Raw genomic sequence first — 22652 nt, 5'->3', positions numbered from 1 at the left:
CCGAAACCCGGGATCGAACCAGGGACCTTTAGATCTTCAGTCTAACGCTCTCCCAACTGAGCTAATTCGGCTCTTTTTCCTGCAACCAGGGAAACTTTAATTTGGAAATAATTCTAGGAGAGCGATAGCTCTCTTAGATAAGACTTCATACTGCTCTTAATGTATAAGGAGGGTTTTTTGTTTGGATGTAACTTTTTTTGTATTGTTCCAACTGTTTTGAAAATATTCCACAGAACTACAATTTGAGCCCTCAATATGTGGTTAAAATTTCAAAAAGATCCACCCATTAGTTAATTTTATAAAAAGTAAAGTTGCTAAGGGTGGTTTTCCTTTCCATAAAATTAATCACACCTTTTGGTGAAAAAGTTAAATTTTCCCATAGAAATAACATGGAGTTTTTCCCAAATTTAGCCATTTTGTGGCCACCCTTTTGATATGAAATATTCGTTTGTTACGTTTGGGAACGGTTTTATATCAAGATATAATCCTTTTTCTAGGACCATTTTTAAGGTTTTTGAGAAAAATTAAGTTTAAGTGCTAAATTTCATGCTTTTTAATCACCCTTTGACTTACGTTGTTGTACCATATATGCCATACAGTTGGACTTACGGTGTTTTACCGTGAATAAAGCCTAGGAGAAAGCCACTCTTGCACATACGCTGTTTTACCGCGGACTTTTATCTGATTTTACTCTTTCGTTGCAAAAACTGAATGATTTTAGGTAATTAACTTAAGCTAGACTAACGATTAATAGTAATTAAGCTAGATTAACGATTACAGGTAATTAAGCTAGATCAACGATTTCAGGTAATTAAGCTAGATCAACGATTACAGCTAATTAAGCTAGATCAACGATTACAGCTAATTAAGCTAGATCATCGATAACAGCTATTTAAGCTAGATTAGCGATTACAGCTAATTAAGCTAGATTAGCGATTACAGCTAATTAAGCTAGATTAGCGATTACAGCTAATTAAGCTAGATTAGCGATTACAGCTATTTAAGCTAGATTAGCGATTACAGCTAATTAAGCTAGATTAGCGATTACAGCTAATTAAGCTTTATTAACGATGGCGGGTAATTAAGCTATATTAACGATGGCGGGTAATTTAGCTATACTTACGATGGCGGGTAATTTAGCTAGATTTACGATGGCGGGTAATTAAGCTATATTACCGATGGCGGGTAATAAAGCTAGATTACCGATGGCGGGTAATTAAGCTAGATTACCGATGGCGGGTAATTAACCTAGATTACCGATGGCGGGTAATTAAGCTAGATTACCGATGGCGGGTAATTAACCTAGATTACCGATGTCCCGTAATTAACCTAGATTACCGATGCCCGGTAATTAAGCTAGATTACCGATGTCCGCTAACTAAGCTAGATTACCGATGTCCGCTAACTAAGCTAGATTACCGATGGCGGGTAACTAAGCTAGATTACCGATGGCGGGCAATTAACATAAATTACCGATGTCCGGTAATTAACCTAGATTACCGATGCCCGGTAATTAATCTAGATTACCGATGCCCGGTAACTAAGCTAGATTACCGATGGCGGGTAACTAAGCTAGATTACCGATGGCGGGTAATTAACCTAGATTACCGATGTCCGGTAATTAACCTAGATTACCGATGCCCGGTAATTAATCTAGATTACCGATGCCCGGTAACTAAGCTAGATTACCGATGTCCGGTAATTAAGCTAGATTACCGATGGCGGGTAACTAAGCTAGATTACCGATGTCCGGTAATTAAGCTAGATTACCGATGGCGGGTAACTAAGCTAGATTACCGATGTCCGGTAATTAAGCTAGATTACCGATGGCGGGTAATTAAGCTAGATTACCGATGGCGGGTAATTAAGCTAGATTACCGATGGCGGGTAATTAAGCTAGATTACCGATGGCGGGTAATTAAGCTAGATTACCGATGTCCGGTAATTAAGCTAGATTACCGATGCCCGGTAATTAATCTAGATTACCGATGCCCGGTAACTAAGCTAGATTACCGATGTCCGGTAATTAAGCTAGATTACCGATGGCGGGTAACTAAGCTAGATTACCGATGTCCGGTAATTAATCTAGATTACCGATGCCCGGTAACTAAGCTAGATTACCGATGTCCGGTAATTAAGCTAGATTACCGATGGCGGGTAACTAAGCTAGATTACCGATGTCCGGTAATTAAGCTAGATTACCGATGGCGGGTAATTAAGCTAGATTACCGATGGCGGGTAATTAAGCTAGATTACCGATGGCGGGTAATTAAGCTAGATTACCGATGGCGGGTAATTAAGCTAGATTACCGATGGCGGGTAATTAAGCTAGATTACCGATGTCCGGTAATTAAGCTAGATTACCGATGCCCGGTAATTAATCTAGATTACCGATGCCCGGTAACTAAGCTAGATTACCGATGTCCGGTAATTAAGCTAGATTACCGATGGCGGGTAACTAAGCTAGATTACCGATGTCCGGTAATTAAGCTAGATTACCGATGGCAGGTAATTAAGCTAGATTACCGATGGCGGGTAATTAAGCTAGATTACCGATGGCGGGTAATTAAGCTAGATTACCGATGGCGGGTAATTAAGCTAGATTACCGATGGCGGGTAATTAAGCTAGATTACCGATGGCGGGTAATTAAGCTAGATTACCGATGTCCGGTAATTAAGCTAGATTACCGATGGCGGGTAATTAAGTTAGATTACCGATGGCGGGTAATTATGCTAGATTACCGATGGCGGGTAATTAAGCTAGATTACCGATGGCGGGTAATTGAGCTAGATTACCGATGGCGGGTAATTAAGCTAGATTACCGATGGCGGGTAATTAAGCTAGATTACCGATGGCGGGTAATTAACCTAGATTACCGATGTCCCGTAATTAACCTAGATTACCGATGCCCGGTAATTAAGCTTGATTACCGATGTCCGCTAACTAAGCTAGATTACCGATGTCCGCTAACTAAGCTAGATTACCGATGGCGGGTAACTAAGCTATATTACCGATGGCGGGTAATTAACCTAGATTACCGATGTCCGGTAATTAACCTAGATTACCGATGCCCGGTAATTAATCTAGATTACCGATGCCCGGTAACTAAGCTAGATTACCGATGTCCGGTAATTAAGCTAGATTACCGATGGCGGGTAACTAAGCTAGATTACCGATGTCCGGTAATTAAGCTAGATTACCGATGGCGGGTAATTAAGCTAGATTACCGATGGCGGGTAATTAAGCTAGATTACCGATGGCGGGTAATTAAGCTAGATTACCGATGGCGGGTAATTAAGCTAGATTACCGATGGCGGGTAATTAACCTAGATTACCGATGTCCCGTAATTAACCTAGATTACCGATGCCCGGTAATTAAGCTAGATTACCGATGTCCGCTAACTAAGCTAGATTACCGATGTCCGCTAACTAAGCTAGATTACCGATGTCCGGTAATTAAGCTAGATTACCGATGGCGGGTAATTAAGCTAGATTACCGATGTCCGCTAACTAAGCTAGATTTCCGATGTCCGCTAACTAAGCTAGATTACCGATGGCGGGTAACTAAGCTAGATTACCGATGGCGGGTAATTAACCTAGATTACCGATGGCGGGTAATTAAGCTAGATTACCGATGGCGGGTAATTAAGCCATATTACCGGTGGCGGGTAATTAAGCTAGATTACCGATGGCGGGTAATTAAGCTAGATTACCGGTGGCGGGTAATTAAGCTTGATTACCGGTGGCGGGTAATTAACCTAGATTACCGGTGGCGGGTAATTAAACTAGATTACCGCTGGCGGGTAATTAACCTAGATTACCGATGGCGGGTAATTAAGCTAGATTACCGGTGGCGGGTAATTTAGCTAGATTACCGGTGGCGGGTAATTAAGCTAGATTACCGATGTCGGGTAACTAAGCTAGATTACCGATGGCGGGTAATTAAGCTAGATTACCGATGGCGGGTAATTAAGCTAGATTACCGATGGCGGGTAATTAAGCTAGATTACCGATGGCGGGTAATTAAGCTAGATTACCGATGGCGGGTAATTAAGCTAGATTACCGATGGCGGGTAATTAAGCTAGATTACCGATGGCGGGTAATTAAGCTAGATTACCGATGGCGGGTAATTAAGCTAGATTACCGATGGCGGGTAATTAAGCTAGATTACCGATGGCGGGTAATTAAGCTAGATTACCGATGTCCGGTAATTAAGCTAGATTACCGATGGCGGGTAATTAAGTTAGATTACCGATGGCGGGTAATTATGCTAGATTACCGATGGCGGGTAATTAAGCTAGATTACCGATGGCGGGTAATTAAGCTAGATTACCGATGGCGGGTAATTAAGCTAGATTACCGATGGCGGGTAATTAAGCTAGATTACCGATGGCGGGTAATTAACCTAGATTACCGATGTCCCGTAATTAACCTAGATTAGCGATGCCCGGTAATTAAGCTAGATTACCGATGTCCGCTAACTAAGCTAGATTACCGATGTCCGCTAACTAAGCTAGATTACCGATGGCGGGTAACTAAGCTAGATTACCGATGGCGGGTAATTAACCTAGATTACCGATGTCCGGTAATTAACCTAGATTACCGATGTCCGGTAATTAAGCTAGATTACCGATGGCGGGTAACTAAGCTAGATTACCGATGTCCGGTAATTAAGCTAGATTACCGATGGCGGGTAATTAAGCTAGATTACCGATGGCGGGTAATTAAGCTAGATTACCGATGGCGGGTAATTAAGCTAGATTACCGATGGCGGGTAATTAAGCTAGATTACCGATGGCGGGTAATTGAGTTAGATTACCGATGGCGGGTAATTATGCTAGATTACCGATGGCGGGTAATTAAGCTAGATTACCGATGGCGGGTAATTAACCTAGATTACCGATGTCCCGTAATTAACCTAGATTACCGATGCCCGGTAATGAAGCTAGATTACCGATGTCCGCTAACTAAGCTAGATTACCGATGTCCGCTAAGTAAGCTAGATTACCGATGTCCGGTAATTAAGCTAGATTACCGATGGCGGGTAATTAAGCTAGATTTCCGATGTCCGCTAACTAAGCTAGATTTCCGATGTCCGCTAACTAAGCTTGATTACCGATGGCGGGTAACTAAGCTAGATTACCGATGGCGGGTAATTAACCTAGATTACCGATGGCGGGTAATTAAGCTAGATTACCGATGGCGGGTCATTAAGCCATATTACCGGTGGCGGGTAATTAAGCTAGATTACCGATGGCGGGTAATTAAGCTAGATTACCGGTGGCGGGTAATTAAGCTTGATTACCGGTGGCGGGTAATTAACCTAGATTACCGGTGGCGGGTAATTAAACTAGATTACCGCTGAAGCAAATAATTTACTTAAAGATACACGACCCAAAAACCACTCGTGTTGCCGAAACCCGGGATCGAACCATTGACCTTTAGATCTTCAGTCTAACGCTCTCCCAACTGAGCTATTTCGGCTCTTTTTCACGCAACCAGGGAAACTTTGCATAGGAAAACAGTTTACTTGAATGTATACGACCCAAAAGCCTTTCTTGTTGCCGAAACCCGGGCTCGAACCAGGGACCTTTAGAACTTCAGTCTAACGCTCTCCCAACTGAGCTATTTCGGCTCTTTTTCATGCAACCAGGGAAACTTTCCTTTGGAAATAATATACTTTAAGATACACGACCCAAAAAGATTTCATATTGCCGAAACCCGGGAACGAACCAGGGACCTTTAAGTCTTCAGTCTAACGCTCTCCCAACTGAGCTATTTCGGCTCTTTTTCACGCAACCAGGGAAACTTTGCATAGGGAAACAGTTTATTTGAAAGTATACGACCCAAATGCCTTTCTTGTTGCCGAAACCCGGGCTCGAACCAGGGACCTTTAGAACTTCAGTCTAACGCTCTCCCAACTGAGCTATTTCGGCTCTTTTTCATGCAACCAGGGAAACTTTAATTTGGAAATAATTTACTTTAAGATACACGACCCAAAAAGATTTCATATTGCCGAAACCCGGGATCGAACCAGGGACCTTTAGATCTTCAGTCTATCGCTCTCCCAACTGAGCTATTTCGGCTCTTTTTCACACAACCAGGGAAACTTTGCATAGGAAAACAGTTTACTTTAATGTCTACGACCCAAAAGCCTTTCTTGTTGCCGAAACCCGGGACCTTTAGATCTTCAGTCTAACGCTCTCCCAACTGAGCTAATTCGGCTCTTATTCCTGCAACCAGGGAAACTTTGCATAGGAAAACAGTTTACTTTAATGTATACGACCCAAAAGATTTTCTTGTTGCCGAAACCCGGGATCGAACCAGGGACCTTTAGAACTTCAGTTTAACGCTCTCCCAACTGAGCCACTTCGGCTCTTTTTCATGCAACCAGGGAAACTTTAATTTGGAAATAATTTACTTTAAGATACACGACCCAAAAAGATTTCATATTGCCGAAACCCGGGATCGAACCAGGGACCTTTAGATCTTCAGTCTAACGCTCTCCCAACTGAGCTATTTCGGCTCTTTTTCACGCAACCAGGGAAACTTTGCATAGGAAAACAGTTTACTTGAATGTATACGACCCAAAAGCCTTTCTTGTTGCCGAAACCCGGGCTCGAACCAGGGACCTTTAAGTCTTTAGTCTAACGCTCTCCCAACTGAGCTATTTCGGCTCTTTTTCACGCAACCAGGGAAACTTTGCATCGGAAAACAGTTTACTTTAATGTATACGACCCAAAAGCCTCTCTTGTTGCCGAAACCCGGGCTCGAACCAGGGACCTTTAGAACTTCAGTCTAACGCTCTCCCAACTGAGCTATTTCGGCTCTTTTTCATGCAACCAGGAAACTTCCCTTTGGAAATAATTTACTTTAAGATACACGATCCAAAAAGATTTCATACTGCCGAAACCCGGGATCGAACCAGGGACCTTTAGATGTTCAGTCTAACGCTCTCCCAACTGAGCTATTTCGGCTCTTTTTCACGCAACCAGGGAAACTTTGAATAGGAAAACAGTTTACTTGAATGTATATGACCCAAAAGCCTTTCTTGTTGCCGAAACCCGGGCTCGAACCAGGGACCTTTAGATCTTCAGTCTAACGCTCTCCCAACTGAGCTATTTCGGCACTTTTTCATGCAACCAGGAAACTTTCCTTTGGAAATAATTTATTTTAAGATACACGATCCAAAAAGATTTCATATTGCCGAAACCCGGATCGAACCATGGACCTTTAGATCTTCAGTCTAACGCTCTCCCAACTGAGCTATTTCGGCTCTCTTTCATGCGAACAGGGAAACTTTACTGAAGCAAATAATTTACTTAAAGATACACGACCCAAAAACCACTCGTGTTGCCGAAACCCGGGATCGAACCAGGGACCTTTAGATGTTCAGTCTAACGATCTCCCAACTGAGCTATTTCGGCTCTCTTTCGTCCAAACAGGGAAACTTTTCTGAAGCAAATAATTTACTTTAAGATACACGATCCAAAAAGATTTCATATTGCCGAAACCCGGGAACGAACCAGGGACCTTTAAGTCTTCAGTCTAACGCTCTCCCAACTGAGCTATTTCGGCTCTTTTTCACGCAACCAGGGAAACTTTGCATAGGGAAACAGTTTATTTGAAAGTATACGACCCAAATGCCTTTCTTGTTGCCGAAACCCGGGCTCGAACCAGGGACCTTTAGAACTTCAGTCTAACGCTCTCCCAACTGAGCTATTTCGGCTCTTTTTCATGCAACCAGGGAAACTTTAATTTGGAAATAATTTACTTTAAGATACACGACCCAAAAAGATTTCATATTGCCGAAACCCGGGATCGAACCAGAGACCTTTAGATCTTCAGTCTATCGCTCTCCCAACTGAGCTATTTCGGCTCTTTTTCACACAACCAGGGAAACTTTGCATAGGAAAACAGTTTACTTTAATGTCTACGACCCAAAAGCCTTTCTTGTTGCCGAAACCCGGGACCTTTAGATCTTCAGTCTAACGCTCTCCCAACTGAGCTAATTCGGCTCTTTTTCCTGCAACCAGGGAAACTTTGCATAGGAAAACAGTTTACTTTAATGTATACGACCCAAAAGATTTTCTTGTTGCCGAAACCCGGGATCGAACCAGGGACCTTTAGAACTTCAGTTTAATGCTCTCCCAACTGAGCCACTTCGGCTCTTTTTCATGCAACCAGGGAAACTTTAATTTGGAAATAATTTACTTTAAGATACACGACCCAAAAAGATTTCATATTGCCGAAACCCAGGATCGAACCAGGGACCTTTAGATCTTCAGTCTAACGCTCTCCCAACTGAGCTATTTCGGCTCTTTTTCACGCAACCAGGGAAACGTTGCATAGGAAAACAGTTTACTTGAATGTATACGACCCAAAAGCCTCTCTTGTTGCCGAAACCCGGGCTCGAACCAGGGACCTTTAGAACTTCAGTCTAACGCTCTCCCAACTGAGCTATTTCGGCTCTTTTTCATGCAACCAGGAAACTTCCCTTTGGAAATAATTTACTTTAAGATACACAATCCAAAAAGATTTCATACTGCCGAAACCCGGGATCGAACCATGGACCTTTAGATCTTCAGTCTAACGCTCTCCCAACTGAGCTATTTCGGCTCTCTTTCATGCGAACAGGGAAACTTTACTGAAGCAAATAATTTACTTAAAGATACACGACCCAAAAACCACTCGTGTTGCCGAAACCCGGGATCGAACCATGGACCTTTAGATCTTCAGTCTAACGCTCTCCCAACTGAGCTATTTCGGCTCTCTTTCATGCGAACAGGGAAACTTTACTGAAGCAAATAATTTACTTAAAGATACACGACCCAAAAACCACTCGTGTTGCCGAAACCCGGGATCGAACCAGGGACCTTTAGATGTTCAGTCTAACGCTCTCCCAACTGAGCTATTTCGGCTCTCTTTCGTCCAAACAGGGAAACTTTACTGAAGCAAATAATTTACTTTAAGATACACGATCCAAAAAGATTTCATATTGCCGAAACCCGGGAACGAACCAGGGACCTTTAAGTCTTCAGTCTAACGCTCTCCCAACTGAGCCATTTCGGCTCTTTTTCACGCAACCAGGGAAACTTTGCATAGGAAAACAGTTTACTTGAATGTATACGACCCAAAAGCCTTTCTTGTTGCCGAAACCCGGGCTCGAACCAGGGACCTTTAAGTCTTTAGTCTAACGCTATCCCAACTGAGCTATTTCGGCTCTTTTTCACGCAACCAGGGAGACTTTCATTTGGAAATAATTTACTTTAAGATACACGACCCAAAAAGATTTCATATTGCCGAAACCCAGGATCGAACCAGGGACCTTTAGATCTTCAGTCTAACGCTCTCCCAACTGAGCTATTTCGGCTCTTTTTCACGCAACCAGGGAAACTTCCCTTTGGATAACAGTTTACTTGAATGTATACGACCCAAAAGCCTCTCTTGTTGCCGAAACCCGGGCTCGAACCAGGGACCTTTAGAACTTCAGTCTAACGCTCTCCCAACTGAGCTATTTCGGCTCTTTTTCGTCCAAACAGGGAAACTTTACTGAAGCAAATAATTTACTTTAAGATACACGATCCAAAAAGATTTCATATTGCCGAAACCCGGGAACGAACCAGGGACCTTTAAGTCTTCAGTCTAACGCTCTCCCAATTGAGCTAATTCGGCTCTTTTTCCTGCAACCAGGGAAACTTTGCATAGGAAAACAGTTTACTTTAATGTATACGACCCAAAAGATTTTCTTGTTGCCGAAACCCGGGATCGAACCAGGGACCTTTAGAACTTCAGTTTAACGCTCTCCCAACTGAGCCACTTCGGCTCTTTTTCATGCAACCAGGGAAACTTTAATTTGGAAATAATTTACTTTAAGATACACGACCCAAAAAGATTTCATATTGCCGAAACCCAGGATCGAACCAGGGACCTTTAGATCTTCAGTCTAACGCTCTCCCAACTGAGCTATTTCGGCTCTTTTTCACGCAACCAGGGAAACTTCCCTTTGGATAACAGTTTACTTGAATGTATACGACCCAAAAGCCTCTCTTGTTGCCGAAACCCGGGCTCGAACCAGGGACCTTTAGAACTTCAGTCTAACGCTCTCCCAACTGAGCTATTTCGGCTCTTTTTCATGCAACCAGGAAACTTCCCTTTGGAAATAATTTACTTTAAGATACACGATCCAAAAAGATTTCATACTGCCGAAACCCGGGATCGAATCATGGACCTTTAGATCTTCAGTCTAACGCTCTCCCAACTGAGCTATTTCGGCTCTCTTTCATGCGAACAGGGAAACTTTACTGAAGCAAATAATTTACTTAAAGATACACGACCCAAAAACCACTCGTGTTGCCGAAACCCGGGATCGAACCATGGACCTTTAGATCTTCAGTCTAACGCTCTCCCAACTGAGCTATTTCGGCTCTCTTTCATGCGAACAGGGAAACTTTACTGAAGCAAATAATTTACTTAAAGATACACGACCCAAAAACCACTCGTGTTGCCGAAACCCGGGATCGAACCAAGGACCTTTAGATGTTCAGTCTAACGCTCTCCCAACTGAGCTATTTCGGCTCTCTTTCGTCCAAACAGGGAAACTTTACTGAAGCAAATAATTTACTTTAAGATACACGATCCAAAAAGATTTCATATTGCCGAAACCCGGGAACGAACCAGGGACCTTTAAGTCTTCAGTCTAACGCTCTCCCAACTGAGCTATTTCGGCTCTTTTTCATGCATCCAGGGAAACTTTTATTTGGAAATAATTTACTTTAAGATACACGATTCAAAAAGATTTCATATTGCCGAAACCCGGGAACGAACCAGGGACCTTTAAGTCTTCAGTCTAACGCTATCCCAACTGAGCTATTTCGGCTCTTTTTCACGCAACCAGGGAAACTTTGCATAGGAAAACAGTTTACTTGAATGTATACGACCCAAAAGCCTTTCTTGTTGCCAAAACCCGGGCTCGAACCAGGGACCTTTAAGTCTTCAGTCTAACGCTCTCCCAACTGAGCTATTTCGGCTCTCTTTCATGCAAACAGGGAAACTTTACTGAAGCAAATAATTTACTTAAAGATACACGACCCAAAAACCACTCGTGTTGCCGAAACCCGGGATCGAACCAGGGACCTTTAGATGTTCAGTCTAACGCTCTCCCAACTGAGCTATTTCGGCTCTTTTTCACGCAACCAGGGAAACTTTGCATAGGAAAACAGTTTACTTGAATGTATACGACCCAAAAGCCTTTCTTTTTGCCGAAACCCGGGCTCGAACCAGGGACCTTTAGAACTTCAGTCTAACGCTCTCCCAACTGAGCTATTTTGGCACTTTTTCATGCAACCAGGAAACTTTCCTTTGGAAATAATTTACTTTAAGTTACACGATCCAAAAAGATCTCAAATTGCCGAAACCCGGGAACGAACCACGGACCGTTAAGTCTTCAGTCTAACGCTCTCCCAACTGAGCTATTTCGGCTCTTTTTCACGCAACCAGGGAAACTTTGCATAGGAAAACAGTTTACTTTAATGTATACGACCCAAAAGCCTTTCTTGTTGCCGTAACCCGGGATCGAACCACGGACCTTTAGATCTTCAGTCTAACGCTCTCCCAACTGAGCTATTTCTGCTCGCTTTCGTCCAATCAGGGAAACTTTCATTTGGAAATAATTTACTTTAAGATACACGATCCAAAAAGATTTCATATTGCCGAAAACCGGGAACGAACCAGGGACCTTTAAGTCTTCAGTCTAACGCTCTCCCAACTGAGCTATTTCAGCTCTTTTTCACGCAATAAGGGAAACTTTGCATAGGAAAACAGTTTACTTTAATGTATACGACCCAAAAACCACTCGTGTTGCCGAAACCCGGGATCGAACCAGGGACCTTTAGATATTCAGTCTAACGCTCTCCCAACTGAGCTATTTCTGCTCGCTTTCGTCCAAACAGGGAAACTTTCATTTGGAAATAATTTACTTTAAGATACACGTTCCAAAAAGATTTCATATTGCCGAAACCCGGGAACGAACCAGGGACCTCTAAGTCTTCAGTCTAACGCTCTCCCATCTGAGCTATTTCGGCTCTTTTTCATGCAACCAGGGAAACTTTCATTTGGAAATAATTTACTTTAAGATACATGATCCAAAAAGATCTCATATTGCCGAAACCCGGGAAGAACCAGGGACCTTTAAGTCTTCAGTCTAACGCTCTCCCAACTGAGCTATTTGGGCTCTTTTTCACGCAACCAGGGAAACTTTGCACAGGAAAACAGTTTACTTGAATGTATACGACCCAAAAGCCTTTCTTGTTGCCGTAACCCGGGCTCGAACCAGGGACCTTTAGAACTTCAGTCTAACGCTCTCCCAACTGAGCTATTTCGGCTCTTTTCCATGCAACCAGGAAACTTTCCTTTGGAAATAATTTACTTTAAGATACACGATCCAAAAAGATTTCATATTGCCGAAACCCGGGATCGAACCATGGACCTTTAGATATTCAGTCCAACGCTCTCCCAACTGAGCTATTTCGGCTCTCTTTCATGCAAACAGGGAAACTTTACTGATGCAAATAATTTACTTTAAGATACACGATCCAAAAAGATTTCATATTGCCGAAACCCGGGATCGAACCAGGGACCTTTAGATCTTCAGTCTAACGCTCTCCCAACTGAGCTATTTCGGCTCTTTTTCATGCAACCAGGGAAACTTTCCTTTGGAAATAATTTACTTTAAAATACACGATCCAAAAAGAATTCATGTTGCCGAGACCCGGCATCGAACCAGGGACCTTTAGATCTTCAGTTCAACGCTCTCCCAAATGAGCTATTTCGGCTCTTTTTCGTGCAAACAGGGAAACTTTACTGAAGCAAATAATTTACTTTAAAATACACGATCCAAAAAGATTTCATATTGCCGAAACCCGGGATCGAAACAGGGACCTTTAGATCTTCAGTCTAGCGCTCTCCCAACTGAGCTATTTCGGCTCTTGTTCACGCAACCAGGGAAAATTTGCATAGGAAAACTGTTTACTTTAATGTATACGACCCAAAAGCCTTTCTTGTTGCCGTAACCCGGGATCGAACCAGGGACCTTTAGATCTTCAGTCTAACGCTCTCCAAACTGAGCTATTTCGGCTCTTTTTCATGCAACCAGGGAAACTTTCATTTGGAAATAATTTACTTTAAGATACACGATCCAAAAAGATTTCATGTTGCCGAAACCCGGGATCGAACCAGGGACCTTTAGATCTTCAGTCTAACGCTCTCCCAACTGAGCTATTTCGGCTCTTTTTCACGCAACCAGGGAAACTTTGCATAGGAAAACAGTTTACTTGAATGTATACGACCCAAAAGCCTTTCTTGTTGCCGAAACCCGGGCTCGAACCAGGGACCTTTAGAACTTCAGTCTAACGCTCTCCCAACTGAGCTATTTCGGCTCTTTTTCATGCAACCAGGAAACTTTCCTTTGGAAATAATTTACTTTAAGATACACGATCCAAAAAGATTTCATATTGCCGAAACGCGGGATCGAACTATGGACCTTTAGATCTTCAGTCTAACGCTCTCCCAACTGAGCTATTTCGGCTCTCTTTCACGCAAACAGGGAAACTTTACTGAAGCAAATAATTAACTTTAAGATACACGATCCAAAAAGATTTCATATTGCCGAAACCCGGGCTCGAACCAGGGACCTTTAGAACTTCAGTCTAACGCTCTCCCAACTGAGCTATTTCGGCTCTTTTTCATGCAACCAGGAAACTTTCCTTTGGAAATAATTTACTTTAAGATACACGATCCAAAAAGATTTCATATTGCCGAAACGCGGGATCGAACCATGGACCTTTAGATCTTCAGTCTAACGCTCCCCCAACTGGGCTATTTCGGCTCTCTTTCACGCAAACAGGGAAACTTTACTGAAGCAAATAATTTACTTTAAGATACACGATCCAAAAAGATTTCATATTGCCGAAACCCGGCATCGAACCAGGGACCTTTAGATCTTCAGTTCAACGCTCTCCCAAATGAGCTATTTCGGCTCTCCTTTGTGCAAACAGGGAAACTTTACTGAAGCAAATAATTTACTTTAAAATACACGATCGAAAAAGATTTCATATTGCCGAAACCCGGGATCGAACCAGGGACCTTTAGATATTCAGTCTAACGCTCTCCCAACTGAGCTATTTCGGCTCTTTTTCACACAACCAGGGAAACTTTGTTAGGAAAACAGTTTACTTTAATGTATACGACCCAAAAGCCTTTCTTGTTGCCGAAACCCGGGATCGAACCAGGGACCTTTAGATGTTCAGTCTAACGCTCTCCCAACTGAGCTATTTCGGCTCTCTTTCGACCAAACAGGGAAACTTTACTGAAGCAAATAATTTACTTTAAGATACACGATCCAAAAAGATTTCATATTGCCGAAACCCGGGATCGAACCAGGGACCTTTAAGTCTTCAGTCTGATGCTCTCCCAACTGAGCTATTTCGGCTCTTTTTCATGCAACCAGGGAAACTTTCATTCGGAAATAATTTACTTTAAGATACACGATCCAAAAAGATTTCATATTGCCGAAACCCGGGAACGAACCAGGGACCTTTAAGTCTTCAGTCTAACGCTCTCCCAACTGAGCTATTTCGGCTCTTTTTCACGCAACCAGGGAAACTTTGCATAGGAAAACAGTTTACTTTAATGTATACGACCCAAAAGCCTTTCTTGTGTCCGTAACCCGGGATCGAACCAGGGACCTTTAGATCTTCAGTCTAACGCTCTCCAAACTGAGCTATTTCGGCTCTTTTTCATGCAACCAGGGAAACTTTCATTTGGAAATAATTTACTTTAAGATACACGATCCAAAAAGATTTCATATTGCCGTAACCCGGGATCGAACCAGGGACCTTTAGATCTTCAGTCTAACGCTCTCCAAACTGAGCTATTTCGGCTCTTTTTCATGCAACCAGGGAAACTTTCATTTGGAAATAATTTACTTTAAGATACACGATCCAAAAAGATTTCATGTTGCCGAAACCCGGGATCGAACCAGGGACCTTTAGATCTTCAGTCTAACGCTCTCCCAACTGAGCTATTTCGGCTCTTTTTCACGCAACCAGGGAAACTTTGCATAGGAAAACAGTTTACTTGAATGTATACGACCCAAAAGCCTTTCTTGTTGCCGAAACCCGGGCTCGAACCAGGGACCTTTAGAACTTCAGTCTAACGCTCTCCCAACTGAGCTATTTCGGCTCTTTTTCATGCAACCAGGAAACTTTCCTTTGGAAATAATTTACTTTAAGATACACGATCCAAAAAGATTTCATATTGCCGAAACGCGGGATCGAACCATGGACCTTTAGACCTTCAGTCTAACGCTCTCCCAACTGAGCTATTTCGGCTCTCTTTCACGCAAACAGGGAAACTTTACTGAAGCAAATAATTAACTTTAAGATACACGATCCAAAAAGATTTCATATTGCCGAAACCCGGGCTCGAACCAGGGACCTTTAGAACTTCAGTCTAACGCTCTCCCAACTGAGCTATTTCGGCTCTTTTTCATGCAACCAGGAAACTTTCCTTTGGAAATAATTTACTTTAAGATACACGATCCAAAAAGATTTCATATTGCCGAAACGCGGGATCGAACCATGGACCTTTAGATCTTCAGTCTAACGCTCTCCCAACTGGGCTATTTCGGCTCTCTTTCACGCAAACAGGGAAACTTTACTGAAGCAAATAATTTACTTTAAGATACACGATCCAAAAAGATTTCATATTGCCGAAACCCGGCATCGAACCAGGGACCTTTAGATCTTCAGTTCAACGCTCTCCCAAATGAGCTATTTCGGCTCTCCTTCGTGCAAACAGGGAAACTTTACTGAAGCAAATAATTTACTTTAAAATACACGATCGAAAAAGATTTCATATTGCCGAAACCCGGGATCGAACCAGGGACCTTTAGATATTCAGTCTAACGCTCTCCCAACTGAGCTATTTCGGCTCTTTTTCACACAACCAGGGAAACTTTGCATAGGAAAACAGTTTACTTTAATGTATACGACCCAAAAGCCTTTCTTGTTGCCGAAACCCGGGCTCGAACCAGGGACCTTTAGAACTTCAGTCTAACGCTCTCCCAACTGAGCTATTTCGGCTCTTTTTCATGCAACCAGGAAACTTTCCTTTGGAAATAATTTACTTTAAGATACACGATCCAAAAAGATTTCATATTGCCGAAACGCGGGATCGAACTATGGACCTTTAGATCTTCAGTCTAACGCTCTCCCAACTGAGCTATTTCGGCTCTCTTTCACGCAAACAGGGAAACTTTACTGAAGCAAATAATTAACTTTAAGATACACGATCCAAAAAGATTTCATATTGCCGAAACCCGGGCTCGAACCAGGGACCTTTAGAACTTCAGTCTAACGCTCTCCCAACTGAGCTATTTCGGCTCTTTTTCATGCAACCAGGAAACTTTCCTTTGGAAATAATTTACTTTAAGATACACGATCCAAAAAGATTTCATATTGCCGAAACGCGGGATCGAACCATGGACCTTTAGATCTTCAGTCTAACGCCCCCCAACTGGGCTATTTCGGCTCTCTTTCACGCAAACAGGGAAACTTTACTGAAGCAAATAATTTACTTTAAGATACACGATCCAAAAAGATTTCATATTGCCGAAACCCGGCATCGAACCAGGGACCTTTAGATCTTCAGTTCAACGCTCTCCCAAATGAGCTATTTCGGCTCTCCTTTGTGCAAACAGGGAAACTTTACTGAAGCAAATAATTTACTTTAAAATACACGATCGAAAAAGATTTCATATTGCCGAAACCCGGGATCGAACCAGGGACCTTTAGATATTCAGTCTAACGCTCTCCCAACTGAGCTATTTCGGCTCTTTTTCACACAACCAGGGAAACTTTGTTAGGAAAACAGTTTACTTTAATGTATACGACCCAAAAGCCTTTCTTGTTGCCGAAACCCGGGATCGAACCAGGGACCTTTAGATGTTCAGTCTAACGCTCTCCCAACTGAGCTATTTCGGCTCTCTTTCGACCAAACAGGGAATCTTTACTGAAGCAAATAATTTACTTTAAGATACACGATCCAAAAAGATTTCATATTGCCGAAACCCGGGATCGAACCAGGGACCTTTAAGTCTTCAGTCTGATGCTCTCCCAACTGAGCTATTTCGGCTCTTTTTCATGCAACCAGGGAAACTTTCATTCGGAAATAATTTACTTTAAGATACACGATCCAAAAAGATTTCATATTGCCGAAACCCGGGAACGAACCAGGGAACTTTAAGTCTTCAGTCTAACGCTCTCCCAACTGAGCTATTTCGGCTCTTTTTCACGCAACCAGGGAACTTTGCATAGGAAAACAGTTTACTTTAATGTATACGACCCAAAAGCCTTTCTTGTGTCCGTAACCCGGGATCGAACCAGGGACCTTTAGATCTTCAGTCTACCGCTCTCCAAACTGAGCTATTTCGGCTCTTTTTCATGCAACCAGGGAAACTTTCATTTGGAAATAATTTACTTTAAGATACACGATCCAAAAAGATTTCATATTGCCGAAACCCGGGAACGAACCAGGGACATTTAAGTCTTCAGTCTAACGCTCTCACAACTGAGCTATTTCGGCTCTTTTTCACGCAACCAGGGAAACTTTGCATAGGAAAACAGTTTACTTGAACGTATACGACCCAAAAGCCTTTCTTGTTGCCGAAACCCGGGCTCGAACCAGGGACCTTTAAGTCTTCAGTCTAACGCTCTCCCATCTGAGCTATTTCGGCTCTTTTTCATGCAACCAGGGAAACTTTCATTTGGAAATAATTTACTTTAAGATACACGATCCAAAAAGATCTCATATTGCCGAAACTCGGGAAGAACCAGAGACCTTTAAGTCTTCAGTCTAACGCTCTCCCAACTGAGCTATTTCGGCTCTTTTTCACGCAACCAGGGAAACTTTGCACAGGAAAACAGTTTACTTGAATGTATACGACCCAAAAGCCTTTCTTGTTGCCGTAACCCGGGCTCGAACCAGGGACCTTTAGAACTTCAGTCTAACGCTCTCCCAACTGAGCTACTTCGGCTCTTTTCCATGCAACCAGGAAACTTTCCTTTGGAAATAATTTACTTTAAGATACACGATCCAAAAAGATTTCATATTGCCGAAACCCGGGATCGAACCATGGAACTTTAGATATTCAGTCCAACGCTCTCCCAACTGAGCTATTTCGGCTCTCTTTCATGCAAACAGGGAAACTTTACTGATGCAAATAATTTACTTTAAGATACACGATCCAAAAAGATTTCATATTGCCGAAACCCGGGATCGAACCAGGGACCTTTAGATCTTCAGTCTAACGCTCTCCCAACTGAGCTATTTCGGCTCTTTTTCATGCAACCAGGGAAACTTTCCTTTGGAAATAATTTACTTTAAAATACACGATCCAAAAAGAATTCATGTTGCCGAGACCCGGCATCGAACCAGGGACCTTTAGATCTTCAGTTCAACGCTCTCCCAAATGAGCTATTTCGGCTCTTTTTCGTGCAAACAGGGAAACTTTAGTGAAGCAAATAATTTACTTTAAAATACACGATCCAAAAAGATTTCATATTGCCGAAACCCGGGATCGAACCAGGGACCTTTAGATCTTCAGTCTAGCGCTCTCCCAACTGAGCTATTTCGGCTCTTATTCACGCAACCAGGGAAAAATTGCATAGGAAAACAGTTTACTTTAATGTATACGACCCAAAAGCCTTTCTTGTTGCCGTAACCCGGGATCGAACCAGGGACCTTTAGATCTTCAGTCTAACGCTCTCCAAACTGAGCTATTTCGGCTCTTTTTCATGCAACCAGGGAAACTTTCATTTGGAAATAATTTACTTTAAGATACACGATCCAAAAAGATTTCATGTTGCCGAAACCCGGGATCGAACCAGGGACCTTTAGATCTTCAGTCTAACGCTCTCCCAACTGAGCTATTTCGGCTCTTTTTCACGCAACCAGGGAAACTTTGCATAGGAAAACAGTTTACTTGAATGTATACGACCCAAAAGCCTTTCTTGTTGCCAAAACCCGGGCTCGAACCAGGGACCTTTAGAACTTCAGTCTAACGCTCTCCCACCTGAGCTATTTCGGCTCTTTTTCATGCAATCAGGAAACTTTCCTTTGGAAATAATTTACTTTAAGATACACGATCCAAAAAGATTTCATATTGCCGAAACCCGGGATCGAACCATGGACCTTTAGATCTTCAGTCTAACGCTCTCCCAACTGAGCTATTTCGGCTCTTTTTCACGCAAACAGGGAAACTTTACTGAAGCAAATAATTTACTTTAAGATACACGATCCAAAAAGATTTCATATTGCCGAAACCCGGGATCGAACCAGGGACCTTTAAGTCTTCAGTCTGATGCTCTCCCAACTGAGCTATTTCGGCTCTTTTTCATCCAACCAGGGAAACTTTCATTTGGAAATAATTTACTTTAAGATACACGATCCAAAAAGATTTCATTTTGCCGAAACCCGGGAACGAACCAGGGACCTTTATGTCTTCAGTCTAACGCTCTCCCAACTGAGCTATTTCGGCTCTTTTTCACGCAACCAGGGAAACTTTGCATAGGAAAACAGTTTACTTTAATGTATACGACCCAAAAGACTTTCTTGTTGCCGTAACCCGGGATCGAACCAGGGACGTTTAGATCTTCAGACTAACGCTCTCCAAACTGAGCTATTTCGGCTCTTTTTCATGCAACCAGGGAAACTTTCATTTGGAAATAATTCATTTTAAGATACACGATCCAAAAAGATTTCATATTGCCGAAACCCGGGATCGAACCATGGACCTTTAGATCTTCACTCTAACGCTCTCCCAACTGAGCTATTTCGGCTCTCTTTCACGCAAACAGGGAAACTTTAATGAAGCAAATAATTTACTTTAAGATACACGATCCAAAAAGATTTCATATTGCCGAAACCCGGGATCGAACCAGGGACCTTTAGATCTTCAGTCTAACGCTCTCCCAACTGAGCTATTTCGGCTCTTTTTCATGCAACCAGCGAAACTTTCCTTTGGAAATAATTTACTTTAAATACACGATCCATAAAGATTTCATGTTGCCGAAACCCGGCATCGAACCAGGGACCTTTAGATCTTCAGTTCAACGCTCTCCCAAATGAGCTATTTCGGCTCTCTTTCGTGCAAACAGGGAAACTTTACTGAAGCAAATAATTTACTTTAAAGTACACGATCCAAAAAGATTTCATATTGCCGAAACCCGGGATCGAACCAGGGACCGTTAGATCTTCAGTCTAACGCTCTCCCAACTGAGCTATTTCGGCTCTTTTTCATGCAACCAGGGAAACTTTCATTTGGAAATAATTTACTTTAAGATACACGATCCAAAAATATTTCATATTGCCGAAACCCGGGAACGAACCAGGGACCTTTAAGTCTTCAGTCTAACGCTCTTTTTTTTTTTTTTTTTATTTATTAAAAGCATCGAAAACATTACAATGGAATATGTAAGTGGTTATAACGGTTAAATTGAATTAAAAGAATGATTAAGTTACAGCATTAATTCCTGGAGTTAACTATACAATATTAAAACAACATCTGCAACCTTGTTACGGTAGTAGCTAAGTTAGAAAACTTGTTACGATGCAATAATAATGCAATATATTTGTGGGCAAAGGAACGTACCCTGGCAAGCAAAACTGGAACACTGAAAGGCAGGACGATACCAAGGCCCGCTTTTACAACCAATTGACAACGATATTTCCATAGTACATACTTAACAATACTAATTAACACCAAGGCAGCCTGCCAAAATAAGAGAGGTTTATCGTTCGAAGACGCGTAACAATGAAAAATTACTAAGTTATATCTGGTACAATCAAATTTAAACTCAGGATCAAAAGTATACACACAAAATGCATTAAAAATTGACTCCCAAAGGGATCGGGACTTTGGACAGGTAAGGAACAAATGGTCAACAGTCTCATCCGCGCCGTGGCAAAAGACGCACGTAGCGTCTGGAACGAGCCCCGCGTGAACAATCCGCGATTTCACCGGTAAGCCTTGGTGGAGGATCTTCAAGTTACAAGTCGATAGCACCGGACCCAGATGGCTGTTCGTGAGGTCCTTGAATTTTACCCGTGGCCGCGGATCGTGTAAAAAAAGATTCCACCTTTGCTCGCCAGAAGATTCGAAGGTTGGGGGCAGGAGTGCGCGGTACAATGAACCAACGGATTCAACCGAGAGCGGACGCGTCGTGCCATCACCCGAGATGAACCGTACCTTAACGCATTGCGGGTCCAGAGGTGTCGCCGGACGCAGGAAGAGGCGTACCCACTCGGGAGGCAAACTGGTCTTTATCGCGTCATATAAGCGGTGCAACCGAGGTGGCGGAACCTCCGTGTAGGGATCAGTCAGATAACATTGCTCCGAAATAGCAGCAGGTGGTAAGAAGCCCGGTATGACACCATAGTGGATATCGCGAAGGGTGCGGAACCCAGCGCGAGCCAGTACTACACGCTCGAGGCCAAAAGTAGGAGGCAGCGGTATGCGAGAATTAAAGAAGAGGGGTTCTTCAAGAGGGTTGGTGACCGGTGCGACGTTCAAGGTCCGGTTTTGCAAAAACGACCACCAACTGCGCAATATTTCGCCATAACGAGGCGGCGTGGCAGCGAGGCACCTTTGTCGAAATGGTAAGCGAAAGGCGTGGTACCAAGGAATAAGCCCACCTCCATATTCCTTGAGCAGTAAGATATGAATGGCCCGATCGTAATGGGGCAACTCGTCCAATAGAAGACCATATGCCTCATGCAGGCGGAAGGCTTGACATTTGAGAGCAACATCCACCAGGCCAAAGCCCCCCACGGACCTGGGACGGGTAAGAGTAACGTAGTCAATAGCGTGGTAAGTTGAGCCCCAAATAAACTCCACAAATAGTTTCTTCAATTCGGATAGGAAGGACGCAGGGCAAGGAAGAACCCTCGCCAAATGCCAAAGTTTTGAAGCGACAAGACAGTTGAGGATAAGTATCTTGCCTATAACGGTCAACTGGCGGCGTTTCCAGGCACGAAGGATCGATATAAACCCGGGGAGTTTATCATCCCAATTCAGGGAATTCGACAAGGTCACATCGTGGGTTAAATGAACTCCTAGAAACTTACGGGGGTAAGATGACACAGTCACTCCGGAAATGGTGGTCTCAGCGTTAGTAGCCCAGGAGCCAATCCATTGGCCTGAACTCTTGTCAAGGTTTATTTTTGCACCGGAAGCCAGGCCATACTCCTCATAACGCCGAACGACGTGCGATATGGCGGTCGTAGATGACAATAGCAAAGTGTTATCGTCAACGTGTTGAAACAATACTGGGCTAGCAGTATTTTTAATCCGGATGCGGTCAATACTGGGGCACTGATCGAGAGCTAAGCAAAGGGGTTCCGTGGAAAAAGCGTACAGCAACGGGCTCAGCGGGCAGCCTTGACGAACGGATCGACCCAGTCTGAAGAAGTCGGTGAGAAAGCCATTAACTTTGATAGTGGTACTGCTACTGGAGAGAAAAATCTCCATCCATTTCAGAAACACGGGGCCAAAACCAAACGAGGCAAGTGTGCGAAGCAGAAAAGTCCAGT

General features: G+C 43.0%; 41 non-coding genes across 41 annotated transcripts; all 41 read right to left on the bottom strand.

The window, feature by feature from the left end:
- Positions 1–5564: 5564 nt before the first annotated feature.
- TRNAF-GAA (transfer RNA phenylalanine (anticodon GAA)) lies at positions 5565–5637 on the bottom strand. Its single transcript has one exon. It is a non-coding gene; the product is annotated as a tRNA-Phe (tRNA).
- Positions 5638–5865: 228 nt separating this feature from the next.
- Positions 5866–5938, bottom strand: TRNAF-GAA (transfer RNA phenylalanine (anticodon GAA)). Its single transcript has one exon. It is a non-coding gene; the product is annotated as a tRNA-Phe (tRNA).
- A 517-nt stretch (positions 5939–6455) lies between these two features.
- Positions 6456–6528, bottom strand: TRNAF-GAA (transfer RNA phenylalanine (anticodon GAA)). The gene has a single exon. It is a non-coding gene; the product is annotated as a tRNA-Phe (tRNA).
- Positions 6529–6606: 78 nt separating this feature from the next.
- Positions 6607–6679, bottom strand: TRNAF-AAA (transfer RNA phenylalanine (anticodon AAA)). Its single transcript has one exon. It is a non-coding gene; the product is annotated as a tRNA-Phe (tRNA).
- Positions 6680–6757: 78 nt separating this feature from the next.
- TRNAF-GAA (transfer RNA phenylalanine (anticodon GAA)) lies at positions 6758–6830 on the bottom strand. Its single transcript has one exon. It is a non-coding gene; the product is annotated as a tRNA-Phe (tRNA).
- Positions 6831–6906: 76 nt separating this feature from the next.
- Positions 6907–6979, bottom strand: TRNAF-GAA (transfer RNA phenylalanine (anticodon GAA)). Its single transcript has one exon. It is a non-coding gene; the product is annotated as a tRNA-Phe (tRNA).
- Positions 6980–7057: 78 nt separating this feature from the next.
- TRNAF-GAA (transfer RNA phenylalanine (anticodon GAA)) lies at positions 7058–7130 on the bottom strand. The gene has a single exon. It is a non-coding gene; the product is annotated as a tRNA-Phe (tRNA).
- Positions 7131–7658: 528 nt separating this feature from the next.
- TRNAF-GAA (transfer RNA phenylalanine (anticodon GAA)) lies at positions 7659–7731 on the bottom strand. The gene has a single exon. It is a non-coding gene; the product is annotated as a tRNA-Phe (tRNA).
- A 517-nt stretch (positions 7732–8248) lies between these two features.
- On the bottom strand, positions 8249–8321 carry TRNAF-GAA (transfer RNA phenylalanine (anticodon GAA)). The gene has a single exon. It is a non-coding gene; the product is annotated as a tRNA-Phe (tRNA).
- Positions 8322–8399: 78 nt separating this feature from the next.
- TRNAF-GAA (transfer RNA phenylalanine (anticodon GAA)) lies at positions 8400–8472 on the bottom strand. The gene has a single exon. It is a non-coding gene; the product is annotated as a tRNA-Phe (tRNA).
- A 76-nt stretch (positions 8473–8548) lies between these two features.
- Positions 8549–8621, bottom strand: TRNAF-GAA (transfer RNA phenylalanine (anticodon GAA)). Its single transcript has one exon. It is a non-coding gene; the product is annotated as a tRNA-Phe (tRNA).
- A 78-nt stretch (positions 8622–8699) lies between these two features.
- Positions 8700–8772, bottom strand: TRNAF-GAA (transfer RNA phenylalanine (anticodon GAA)). The gene has a single exon. It is a non-coding gene; the product is annotated as a tRNA-Phe (tRNA).
- Positions 8773–8850: 78 nt separating this feature from the next.
- TRNAF-GAA (transfer RNA phenylalanine (anticodon GAA)) lies at positions 8851–8923 on the bottom strand. The gene has a single exon. It is a non-coding gene; the product is annotated as a tRNA-Phe (tRNA).
- Positions 8924–9152: 229 nt separating this feature from the next.
- On the bottom strand, positions 9153–9225 carry TRNAF-AAA (transfer RNA phenylalanine (anticodon AAA)). The gene has a single exon. It is a non-coding gene; the product is annotated as a tRNA-Phe (tRNA).
- Positions 9226–9302: 77 nt separating this feature from the next.
- On the bottom strand, positions 9303–9375 carry TRNAF-GAA (transfer RNA phenylalanine (anticodon GAA)). The gene has a single exon. It is a non-coding gene; the product is annotated as a tRNA-Phe (tRNA).
- Positions 9376–9453: 78 nt separating this feature from the next.
- TRNAF-GAA (transfer RNA phenylalanine (anticodon GAA)) lies at positions 9454–9526 on the bottom strand. Its single transcript has one exon. It is a non-coding gene; the product is annotated as a tRNA-Phe (tRNA).
- Positions 9527–9905: 379 nt separating this feature from the next.
- Positions 9906–9978, bottom strand: TRNAF-GAA (transfer RNA phenylalanine (anticodon GAA)). The gene has a single exon. It is a non-coding gene; the product is annotated as a tRNA-Phe (tRNA).
- A 78-nt stretch (positions 9979–10056) lies between these two features.
- Positions 10057–10129, bottom strand: TRNAF-GAA (transfer RNA phenylalanine (anticodon GAA)). Its single transcript has one exon. It is a non-coding gene; the product is annotated as a tRNA-Phe (tRNA).
- Positions 10130–10356: 227 nt separating this feature from the next.
- TRNAF-GAA (transfer RNA phenylalanine (anticodon GAA)) lies at positions 10357–10429 on the bottom strand. Its single transcript has one exon. It is a non-coding gene; the product is annotated as a tRNA-Phe (tRNA).
- A 681-nt stretch (positions 10430–11110) lies between these two features.
- TRNAF-GAA (transfer RNA phenylalanine (anticodon GAA)) lies at positions 11111–11183 on the bottom strand. Its single transcript has one exon. It is a non-coding gene; the product is annotated as a tRNA-Phe (tRNA).
- A 78-nt stretch (positions 11184–11261) lies between these two features.
- Positions 11262–11334, bottom strand: TRNAF-GAA (transfer RNA phenylalanine (anticodon GAA)). Its single transcript has one exon. It is a non-coding gene; the product is annotated as a tRNA-Phe (tRNA).
- A 1278-nt stretch (positions 11335–12612) lies between these two features.
- TRNAF-GAA (transfer RNA phenylalanine (anticodon GAA)) lies at positions 12613–12685 on the bottom strand. The gene has a single exon. It is a non-coding gene; the product is annotated as a tRNA-Phe (tRNA).
- Positions 12686–13214: 529 nt separating this feature from the next.
- Positions 13215–13287, bottom strand: TRNAF-GAA (transfer RNA phenylalanine (anticodon GAA)). Its single transcript has one exon. It is a non-coding gene; the product is annotated as a tRNA-Phe (tRNA).
- Positions 13288–13365: 78 nt separating this feature from the next.
- TRNAF-GAA (transfer RNA phenylalanine (anticodon GAA)) lies at positions 13366–13438 on the bottom strand. The gene has a single exon. It is a non-coding gene; the product is annotated as a tRNA-Phe (tRNA).
- Positions 13439–13665: 227 nt separating this feature from the next.
- TRNAF-GAA (transfer RNA phenylalanine (anticodon GAA)) lies at positions 13666–13738 on the bottom strand. The gene has a single exon. It is a non-coding gene; the product is annotated as a tRNA-Phe (tRNA).
- Positions 13739–14116: 378 nt separating this feature from the next.
- TRNAF-GAA (transfer RNA phenylalanine (anticodon GAA)) lies at positions 14117–14189 on the bottom strand. Its single transcript has one exon. It is a non-coding gene; the product is annotated as a tRNA-Phe (tRNA).
- Positions 14190–14266: 77 nt separating this feature from the next.
- On the bottom strand, positions 14267–14339 carry TRNAF-GAA (transfer RNA phenylalanine (anticodon GAA)). Its single transcript has one exon. It is a non-coding gene; the product is annotated as a tRNA-Phe (tRNA).
- A 679-nt stretch (positions 14340–15018) lies between these two features.
- On the bottom strand, positions 15019–15091 carry TRNAF-GAA (transfer RNA phenylalanine (anticodon GAA)). Its single transcript has one exon. It is a non-coding gene; the product is annotated as a tRNA-Phe (tRNA).
- Positions 15092–15169: 78 nt separating this feature from the next.
- TRNAF-GAA (transfer RNA phenylalanine (anticodon GAA)) lies at positions 15170–15242 on the bottom strand. The gene has a single exon. It is a non-coding gene; the product is annotated as a tRNA-Phe (tRNA).
- Positions 15243–15469: 227 nt separating this feature from the next.
- Positions 15470–15542, bottom strand: TRNAF-GAA (transfer RNA phenylalanine (anticodon GAA)). Its single transcript has one exon. It is a non-coding gene; the product is annotated as a tRNA-Phe (tRNA).
- Positions 15543–15920: 378 nt separating this feature from the next.
- Positions 15921–15993, bottom strand: TRNAF-GAA (transfer RNA phenylalanine (anticodon GAA)). Its single transcript has one exon. It is a non-coding gene; the product is annotated as a tRNA-Phe (tRNA).
- Positions 15994–16071: 78 nt separating this feature from the next.
- On the bottom strand, positions 16072–16144 carry TRNAF-GAA (transfer RNA phenylalanine (anticodon GAA)). The gene has a single exon. It is a non-coding gene; the product is annotated as a tRNA-Phe (tRNA).
- A 227-nt stretch (positions 16145–16371) lies between these two features.
- TRNAF-GAA (transfer RNA phenylalanine (anticodon GAA)) lies at positions 16372–16444 on the bottom strand. The gene has a single exon. It is a non-coding gene; the product is annotated as a tRNA-Phe (tRNA).
- Positions 16445–16821: 377 nt separating this feature from the next.
- TRNAF-GAA (transfer RNA phenylalanine (anticodon GAA)) lies at positions 16822–16894 on the bottom strand. The gene has a single exon. It is a non-coding gene; the product is annotated as a tRNA-Phe (tRNA).
- A 77-nt stretch (positions 16895–16971) lies between these two features.
- TRNAF-GAA (transfer RNA phenylalanine (anticodon GAA)) lies at positions 16972–17044 on the bottom strand. The gene has a single exon. It is a non-coding gene; the product is annotated as a tRNA-Phe (tRNA).
- A 1279-nt stretch (positions 17045–18323) lies between these two features.
- On the bottom strand, positions 18324–18396 carry TRNAF-GAA (transfer RNA phenylalanine (anticodon GAA)). Its single transcript has one exon. It is a non-coding gene; the product is annotated as a tRNA-Phe (tRNA).
- A 228-nt stretch (positions 18397–18624) lies between these two features.
- Positions 18625–18697, bottom strand: TRNAF-GAA (transfer RNA phenylalanine (anticodon GAA)). Its single transcript has one exon. It is a non-coding gene; the product is annotated as a tRNA-Phe (tRNA).
- Positions 18698–18925: 228 nt separating this feature from the next.
- On the bottom strand, positions 18926–18998 carry TRNAF-GAA (transfer RNA phenylalanine (anticodon GAA)). The gene has a single exon. It is a non-coding gene; the product is annotated as a tRNA-Phe (tRNA).
- A 227-nt stretch (positions 18999–19225) lies between these two features.
- TRNAF-GAA (transfer RNA phenylalanine (anticodon GAA)) lies at positions 19226–19298 on the bottom strand. The gene has a single exon. It is a non-coding gene; the product is annotated as a tRNA-Phe (tRNA).
- A 680-nt stretch (positions 19299–19978) lies between these two features.
- Positions 19979–20051, bottom strand: TRNAF-GAA (transfer RNA phenylalanine (anticodon GAA)). Its single transcript has one exon. It is a non-coding gene; the product is annotated as a tRNA-Phe (tRNA).
- A 227-nt stretch (positions 20052–20278) lies between these two features.
- On the bottom strand, positions 20279–20351 carry TRNAF-GAA (transfer RNA phenylalanine (anticodon GAA)). The gene has a single exon. It is a non-coding gene; the product is annotated as a tRNA-Phe (tRNA).
- Between the last annotated feature and the right edge of the window lie 2301 nt (positions 20352–22652).

Source organism: Phalangium opilio, unplaced genomic scaffold (genome assembly GCF_054372755.1).
Source record: "Phalangium opilio isolate 3A_F unplaced genomic scaffold, DU_Popi_V2 ptg000500l_1, whole genome shotgun sequence".
Classification (NCBI taxonomy): domain Eukaryota; kingdom Metazoa; phylum Arthropoda; class Arachnida; order Opiliones; family Phalangiidae; genus Phalangium; species Phalangium opilio.
The sequence above is the reverse complement of the archived record's forward strand: the minus strand, read 5'-3'. Positions and strand labels throughout refer to the sequence as shown.